At 30.8% G+C, this 8,696-nt stretch overlaps 1 long non-coding RNA gene across 1 annotated transcript in view; it reads right to left on the bottom strand.

Moving 5' to 3' along the window:
• Positions 1-294: 294 nt before the first annotated feature.
• The window catches only part of LOC141630274 (uncharacterized), a 29,723-nt gene continuing 21,321 nt past the window's right edge, over positions 295-8,696 (bottom strand). Inside the window, exon 3 of the long non-coding RNA XR_012537467.1 lies at positions 295-391. This is a non-coding gene — a long non-coding RNA (uncharacterized LOC141630274). The remainder of the gene's footprint in view (positions 392-8,696) is intronic.

Genomic DNA, 8,696 nt, shown 5'->3' with positions numbered 1-8,696 from the left:
CGTAATATATATTTATTTTGTAAAAATAGAAAATAGGTTAAATAGTTTTCAAATGTTTTCAGTGAACTCCGCGGTCATGCCTCGAAGTTTTAAAAATTTACGTATTTTTCGCTGCTAGTTATGTGTTTATTCTTTTGTATAATCGCAGGGGTTCACAGCTATAGCTCCAACCAACGGTTCCAATGCCACGTCTGATAGTCAATGCAAACATTAAATTAAACTCTCCCTCAATCAGGTAATTCTTTCTTGACACTTTCAATTTTCTTTGTATCACGAGTCCAATTAATTACTGACCTAATGGGTAGTTCCATGACGACATGATCAGAACTAATCCATAAGGTTCGGCAATTACTTCGCCTTTTGCTGGGAAGAAAAGTAATCTTGTTCCGACCTGCATAAGTTCTTATAATCGTAAGTCTACTATAAAACAGTCTATAATTAGACATTTACACACCCTTAGTCCTTAGTGGCGGACTATGACCGGCACTAACTTTTTAAATTCACACGGTATGACATTCATTTAAGAACGTTATATTTAATCGATGAGCTTATACGAAGTACATACTAAGAAAATGTCGTCCAGGAGTAATTTGGGGTTGGGTGACATAATGCCGTATTTTCTTATATATGCTCAATAATTTACGCAATCTGCGTGACCTAATAATAGACAACAAGCTAACTGATACTCCTATGATGCTCATGTAATTACTAACCTATGTTAGTTATAATAACTAACTAGTGTAACACTCGTGAAAATTTCACGGGGTTATTTACAAATATTTAAATAAAATCTCTATTAAATTTGTAAAATAAATGTTGGACGATAATTTACGGGAGACATTGAGGCACCGAAATAATGTTGTTGTTTTCGAATGTCAAACTATATACATCTATTTGTTTTATTAGGAAAATTAACCAAAATAACCCAAATTTCATTCATGCTTCCCATAAATCACATGATTAAAAAATTCCGGCGAAAATAAATTTTAAATTACTTAGATTAATACAAAAATCTCATTTTGAACAATTGTGAACCATTAATGTAAAGTCTAATGTAAAATTCGGAAGGACAATGAAAGAGCTCTATTAGTAAATGCTTCGACATTGTTGCACGGTTCGCCTTGTTTTCAAGTAGAGCTGATCATGGGCCGGGCCTATGCGGGCTTGGGCCGGGCCGGAATGATAAAAATGGCCCACATGTGCGGGTTGGGCCGGACCGGGCCAAATGAGAGGGCCTATTTAGCGATCCCAAACCCGGCCCTTATGAGCTAAATCGGGCTTTTGGGCCTGTATGGGCTTTTCGGGCCCTAAAATTTACGACTTACCAAACGAGATAAGTAGTATAATACCTTCAACTTGTACTTTAAATGTGCACTTAGTATAAAAAAATCGTACAAAGTATGATGAAGTACATATGAATTAATCTCCAAAAATAGAATAAAAGACAATTATCGACACATTATAATGCTTAATCATATCTAGTAGATATGATTTATGTTACGTAAACATCGCTTTTAAATCTCAATAAATATATACATGAGTTTATAAGGAACTAGGTAGTATCCCGCGCTTCGCGCGGCCTGTTCTAAAATTTTATGATTATAATTGAAGAAAAATAATATAATTCATATATAACCTTCAATATTTTCTCTTATAAATAATTTTTTCTCAAATTTAATTGTTTTAGGTTTAACTTCAATGTTTTAAAATAAAATACATAATAGTTTTAATTAAAACTAATAAGTGATAATTAAATATGCATGATTAGCGTTTTATAAATAAATTTGTGACCAGTGAAATATCATACTATTAATCAAAATAAAATTTATTCGAATAATACAACAATCAACAATAAGTTCTCAAATTATATCATTTCACGATACTTTATGTTTCAAATCAATTAATACTTGTTCAAAATGATGTGAACATAATTTTATGTAATTTTTAATTTTTTTATGTATAGCATGTGACATTTATCTATCAAACATATTGGGTTCAAACTCAACTTATTCAAATCTTTTTATTGGGTCTTGCATGTGATATGTGTCAAACATATCTATTTGAAATTTGCACCTTTTGTTTGTTCAAACAACTATATATAATGGTGTTTAAGAGTTTACCTGTAAATATAATAGGTTGAACTTTCTCAAATATTATTTTTTCATGTTTAACTAACTTCAAAGTATTTAAAACATAATATATAAAAATATTTAACTAAAAGTAATATGGAATAATTGGTTAGTCATAATCAATATTTTATATTTGACTTATACATATTTAATTAAAGATATTAAAGAAAAATGTAACGTGTTTTCTACTTTTTCATGTCGTTTATAATACTATATTACTTAATAATCGTTCCTTTTGTTTTTATTATTCAAATGCACTCGCGATTACTATTTACATACACAGTCATACACATACTCGTTATCACACTATTGAAACCTATCAAAATCTCATATGTATTCAATTTGTCCGATATAATTTTTTTCATTCCCACTCTATAAAAACGTATCTCTTAGTAGTTTTTTTTTTTTAAGTTGTGTTTTTAATATATACAATGACTCTTCCAAATACTTTTCTTAATGGATTTAATAGTCTAAGTTTTATAACTTTCTAAAAATGTTTTTTTACGTTAAATGTAAAAACATTGTGCGCCACTCACTTTATTCATCTCTACATATCAAAATAAATATTTCAATAAATATATTGAAAATTATACTCAATTGAAAGCATTTTTCACAATGAACGTAATTATTTACATTTTATAATTTTTATCAAAATAACTTTTTAGTAAATTTAGAATCAAATCACTGTAATTATTTAATAAAATTTATTAAACTATAATTAATATTTTCCTGATATTTATACAACATTTACTATGTTTATATTTAATGTCCAGCCGTAATTAATACTTGTATTTAATGCTGGGTTGACACGTGTCGCATCCACATCGTTTCAACCAAGTTATATATATATATATATATATATATATATATATATATATATATATATATATATATATATATATATATATATATATATATATATATATATATATATATATATATATATATATATATATATATATATATATATATATAAGATTGTATATAAAATTTACGCTAGTTAAACAAATTTTATAAGAAAAATATTCCTTAATTAATAAATATGGGCCGGGCCGGGCCAAAATTTGGGCCAGACGCTTGGCCCAAACCCGGCCCAAAAGTACATTGGGCTTTTTGGGCCAAAATAAAAGTCCCAAGCCCTTCAAAAAAGCGGACTGGGCCGGGTCGGGCCAATGGGCTTGGGCCATTTGATCACCTCTATTTTGAAGGTAAGCTTGCTTTTCGGTATTTATTTGTATAAAAAAAAACACTTATGTTGTAAACATATAAATAAAGTATAATATTCAACAATTTTAGTGTGCAACAAAACTCTTATTTATTTTCAAAAATTAGTCTTGTGTAAAACGATTTTATACTAATATAGTTCTAAACACAACTCTATTAGTGGGTAAAACTAAAAGCTCTTGTGTAAAACGATTTTATACGATTTTAAGAATCAAAGAATGATAGAAAGTGGCTTGTGTAAAAGTGATTGTTCTGCGGACATTGCATATAGTGAACATACAAAAAATGAAACATAAATCCAGATGTAAGTTGCATTGTATGCATTGCTTCTGCATTTCATTTGCCGTCATAAAAAATGACGAACCATAGCATTACAATTTTTGAACGCACCCTTAGGCTTTGTAAGATCCTTGCGAATAAGCTTCTGACCGCTTAGAGATCCATAGATTTAAGTATAAATGCTTCAAAAACTCCTGTTAAACATCTTACTGTCCCGTTGCTTTGTAGGTGCCGTGTTGGAATTTTAGCTTTCTTAACATCTATAGACGACAAATAGTTGACAAACTCTGATCCATGTCAGAACAGAGAACTGAAGCAGAATAATTCAACTACATTCAATAATAAGTGTACCAGAAGAGTGTGAAAAATGCATCTAAATGCTTTAGCAACATTTATGGACAGAACTGGGTGATTACATCAGAGGCAGATTTTGCCAATCTGTTCAATGTCTAACGGCAAACAACACCATCAGCTCATGTTTCCACTCAAGTCTCCTTCCGGAACCTTGAACCATCCGCATTTATCCCGTAAGAAGGTTTTCCATCTACATTATGTAGAGCATCAGCTCCTTTGCTGCATGAGCTGAAAATTGTGCACCGATTTCCTCTTGTGGAGCCGCGTATTCCTGGCTGCTGCCAGGAGCTTCAACCTCACGGACTTCCATAAATGAGTGAAAATGAGGGAGAGTCATGATTTCCTCTCAATATTGTTCGATGGATTACTGATTAACAATAATACTATTATAAAGATTTACGCTCTTGACTTGGGTTTTGAAATACTCCCTCCTTCTCAATCATTTGTTTACCTTTTCTTAAAATACTCCTCATAAAGAATATAATGTTTGAGCTTGTGTCCTCCACAAATTAGTGTGCTAACATTATAAATCTCTTATAGGTTCACAAGGGTATACTTCGTATTTTATCAGTTGATTAACGATTATTTAATAACGGTTGGCTTGCTAGAAAGTTTGACGTTATTATCATACTGCTGGCGGTGATCAACTGGTCCCTAAAGGTCACACCTATTGGATGTGTTTGAGAGATGTGGTTATAGAAATATAATCACATTGATGCCTTATATGACTAAATAGTTAGTCAATGTGTTGATGAGACAATTATTTAATGAAGATTAAATAATATTAGTTGAGACAAATTAACTGTAAATTCGTAAATTGAATATAATAAGTTATATTTAATTAAATGTATGTAATGTTAGCTTACATCTGCAGGATTCGAGTTGAAGAAAATATCCAACCCTTATCAGGTATAGTTATTTATCAGGGCCACTCGAGGAGTTGTAACTAAAATGCATGGCCATACTCGAATGATGATTCGTTTATCAGTTAAGTTACTCTCTAGTCGGGGAAACCACTCTTGATACAGATCACTTGTAAAATACGACCTTTGTGAATACGGATTTTGCAAATTGTTTTACATTGAGTGGGAGAAATTTTAGGATATGAGAATCGGTTATCGCACATACACTTGTGAGGACAAGTGGGAGTTTGTTGGAGCTTGTGTCCTCCACAAATTAGTGTGATAACATTATAAATCTCTTATAGGTTCACAAGGGTATACTTCGTATTTTATTAGTTGATTAACGATTACTTAATAACGGTTGGCTTGCTAGAAAGTTTGACGTTATTATCATACTGATGGCGGTGATCAACTGGTCCCTAAAAGTCACACCTAAAGGATGTGTTTGAGAGATGTGATTATGGAAATGTAATCACATTGATGCCTTATATGACTAAAAGGTTAGTTCATATAATTGACTAAACAGTTAGTCAACGTGTTGATGAGACGATTATTTAATGCTGATTAAATAATATTAGCTGAGACGAATTAACTGTCAATTCGTAAATTGATTATAATAAATTATATATAATTAATGTATATAATGTTAGCTTGGACGAATTAATATGTTAATTCGTAATTAAATGTAATCGGTTATATTTAATTAGCTAATTATAAATATGCGATATTTATAATTAAAGTATATTATACGATATTGTCATAATAAATTATTACAGACCGACATTAATAAATCGACTGCAAGCTGTTGTGTGTAGACTTATTAATACGGAATTAATTAAATGACAATTTATAAATAATACTTTTTATATACAATTTGTAAACTACCAAAAATAAGAAGATTTAATCACCTTATTTTGGTAGGTGACAAAAACCGAAAATAAGAAGAAATATCCTCTTATTGTTTCGGTTGAAATGGGCCGAAAAATTAGAAAAGAAAATCTACCCTATTACTCACCTAACACACGGTTTAAGTAGGTGAGAGGTAGATCATTTTCTAACCTAATTCTAACCGAGCACACTCTCATCAAAATACAAAAAAAAAACCCTAAAAATTAATCAGTTAATTGGGGATCGATTCTAGCAAAGAACATAGGCATATCTCATATCATCTTGGGTGCAACTGATAGGAGAATATCATTGTGATATTGTTCATAGGCCATATTAGCTAGGACCGAAGGTTATTTCTTAATTCTCTACTATTTTGTTTATGTAATTTATTTTATGACTCGTATTCATCATAATAAATTCGTTATAATCCTTAATTATAAGGGAGGTATACCGATATTTCCCACATGTGGTATCAGAGCCAAGGCCACGATTTTATTTTTGATGATTTTCATAAATTGAATTTAAATGAAATTGTTGAATCGAAAAAGAAAAAAAAAAACACGGCTGGAATTTTTTTTTTTGCCGAGGAGAATTTTTTTCCCAACCGAGTATTAGTTCTTGTTTTTGATGTTATATTTCCATTTTGATTTTTCATATTGTTGTTTTAATCAGTTAAAATGATTATATAAAGAATTGGTAGATGTTTGATTTAATGAAAGATTAAGTTAAAATGTAAATGGAAATCGTCTTGTTGATGATGTTAAAATTATTTTTGCTATATAGTTTTTGGCATATACGGTTAATCATGTTTCATTAATTAATATGCTAATCTTGTTCTAATAGCAACTATAATCGATTTTGGTCATCTTAAAAAAATTTTAGGCTGTTTTGTTTTTGATTCAGCCGAGTATAATAAAAAAAAACTGTTTTTTTGTTGTTGTTAGGGCATTTTGCCGAAAGAAAAAAAAAGGTTTTAGGGTTTTTCTTTGGCTAATACCGAGGGCTGGAAAAATAAAAAAAAAAAATTTCTGTTTCGGTTATTGAGGAATTACCGTGAGTTTAAAAAAAAAATTGTTTTTTTTTTTTTTGCTTTTGCCAAGACAATTTAAAAAAAGGGGGTTTCTTTTGTTTTTGTTTTGGCCAATATTGATTATACATTAAATCAATAATGTATGATTAATTGTTGTGAAGAAGTTCACAATTTAAGATACCTAATTATTTTAAAGAAGTTTAAAATATTGTTGGATTAATTCATATTACAAGATTAATGTGAATTTAGATTGGAATTAATGTGATTAATTGAGAAATTGTCACTTAATTTGATCAATTAAATAGGTGGTTTGGGTAAATTAATCTACATAATTAAGGAATTATGTCTTGCATGTTTAATTTATTTAGTTGATGCATTTTTTTAGTTGAATGAATCGTTGGATGGTTTTATTTACGTATTTTTGCAATCGGTTGTAATTTGTAATACCAAGTGTGGCCTTAGTTAAATAATCTTTTCGTAATGATGGAAACATAATTTTTAATGTAATTTGAGATCTCGTATCTCCGTTTGGTTTTCTTTATTTATTACGGTTTTGAAATTAGAATGTAAATAGGTTTATTATGTAATTTTAAATTGTAATTTTTGAGAAGACTAAAGATGGAGATTGGATTACTCACTCCCGCAACATGGATCAAGATGAATCATCAAGACAAGCTTCTCGGGTCCAAGGATGGATTCCAAATTTGTATTTAATGTTCATTTTGGTAGATAGACCACACTAGGACTTTATTATTGTTTTTTACGTTTTCGTTCCTATTGCTTTTCATTCACATGATAGTTTTTGCATCATATTCCGCCTAAACCAAACCACCTACTACTAAAATGCATGAAAATTGACTCATATAGATTGTATGTTAGTTTTCATAGACATACATATGTCACTCAGTTTAAGCCATCACCTTAGTTTATTCATTCACGCATGCTAGATATTAGTTCACTTAAAATGAATTAAAATAAAGATGATGGGATCATCCTCTAAAACGGAAATTGATATTAGTCTTTATAAGGGCAAACAACTATGAATCCCTTCTTCGTCGGTAGGCATAATATGACCCCTTCTACGTTGGGTAAGTAGTTTGTGTTGACTTAGTTTATCTCAACGTTATAGTCCGAAGAGTTTCTCGTGATTATGATGGACTAAAGATAGAATTTACAGAAATTTATCGACCAAGAATTCTAACAGTAGAATTAGCCAAAAGGTTGGCTTATCAATTTGCAGATAATTGAGTCTTGGGATAATTTATATAATTCTTGAGGTAGGTCAATTGTATAAATGCATGAGTCTTCGCTTATAATAGTTTTGCATTAAGACTTAAAATCATAACGATGCATATGCTTATTATTTTTATTCTTCTTTTCGCAGTGTAGAATTCATTTATATTGATAATACTGTTACAACAAATGGCTGGAAATAACGAAATCCCAATGCCGAGTGCCACACTTGGACGCGAGTCCTGGCTTAAAGTTTTTATGGACAACATGAATCAGTTCACACGACTGAAAAATGATGGGTCCAACTTTGCGGACTGGAAGGCAGCACTACGGAATGCTGCCATTGCTGACGGTAAGCTCAAGTACTTAACTGAGGTTATACCGGTAAACCCAGGCCTCAATGCAGGAGTTAACGAGTCACTTGCTTATAGTTATTTCATCATGGAAGCGGGGTGCGATAAAGAACGTACTCATCTTTGCAATGGAAACCAATTTGCAGAGACACTTCATTGCCCAAGGTGTAAACAAGATTTTCACCACGCTCACTAACGAGTTATCAAAAGCACCGAGAATCGTTACTTATGAGCATACCTGTGGCTTCTTTGATGCGAAACTCCAAAAGGGCCAACCGGTTAGCCCACACATTCTTAACATGAT

The sequence above is a fragment of the Silene latifolia genome, chromosome Y (assembly GCF_048544455.1).
Source record: "Silene latifolia isolate original U9 population chromosome Y, ASM4854445v1, whole genome shotgun sequence".
Lineage (NCBI taxonomy): Eukaryota > Viridiplantae > Streptophyta > Magnoliopsida > Caryophyllales > Caryophyllaceae > Silene > Silene latifolia.
Note: the sequence above shows the minus strand (reverse complement) of the source record. Positions and strands in the feature narration are given on the sequence as shown.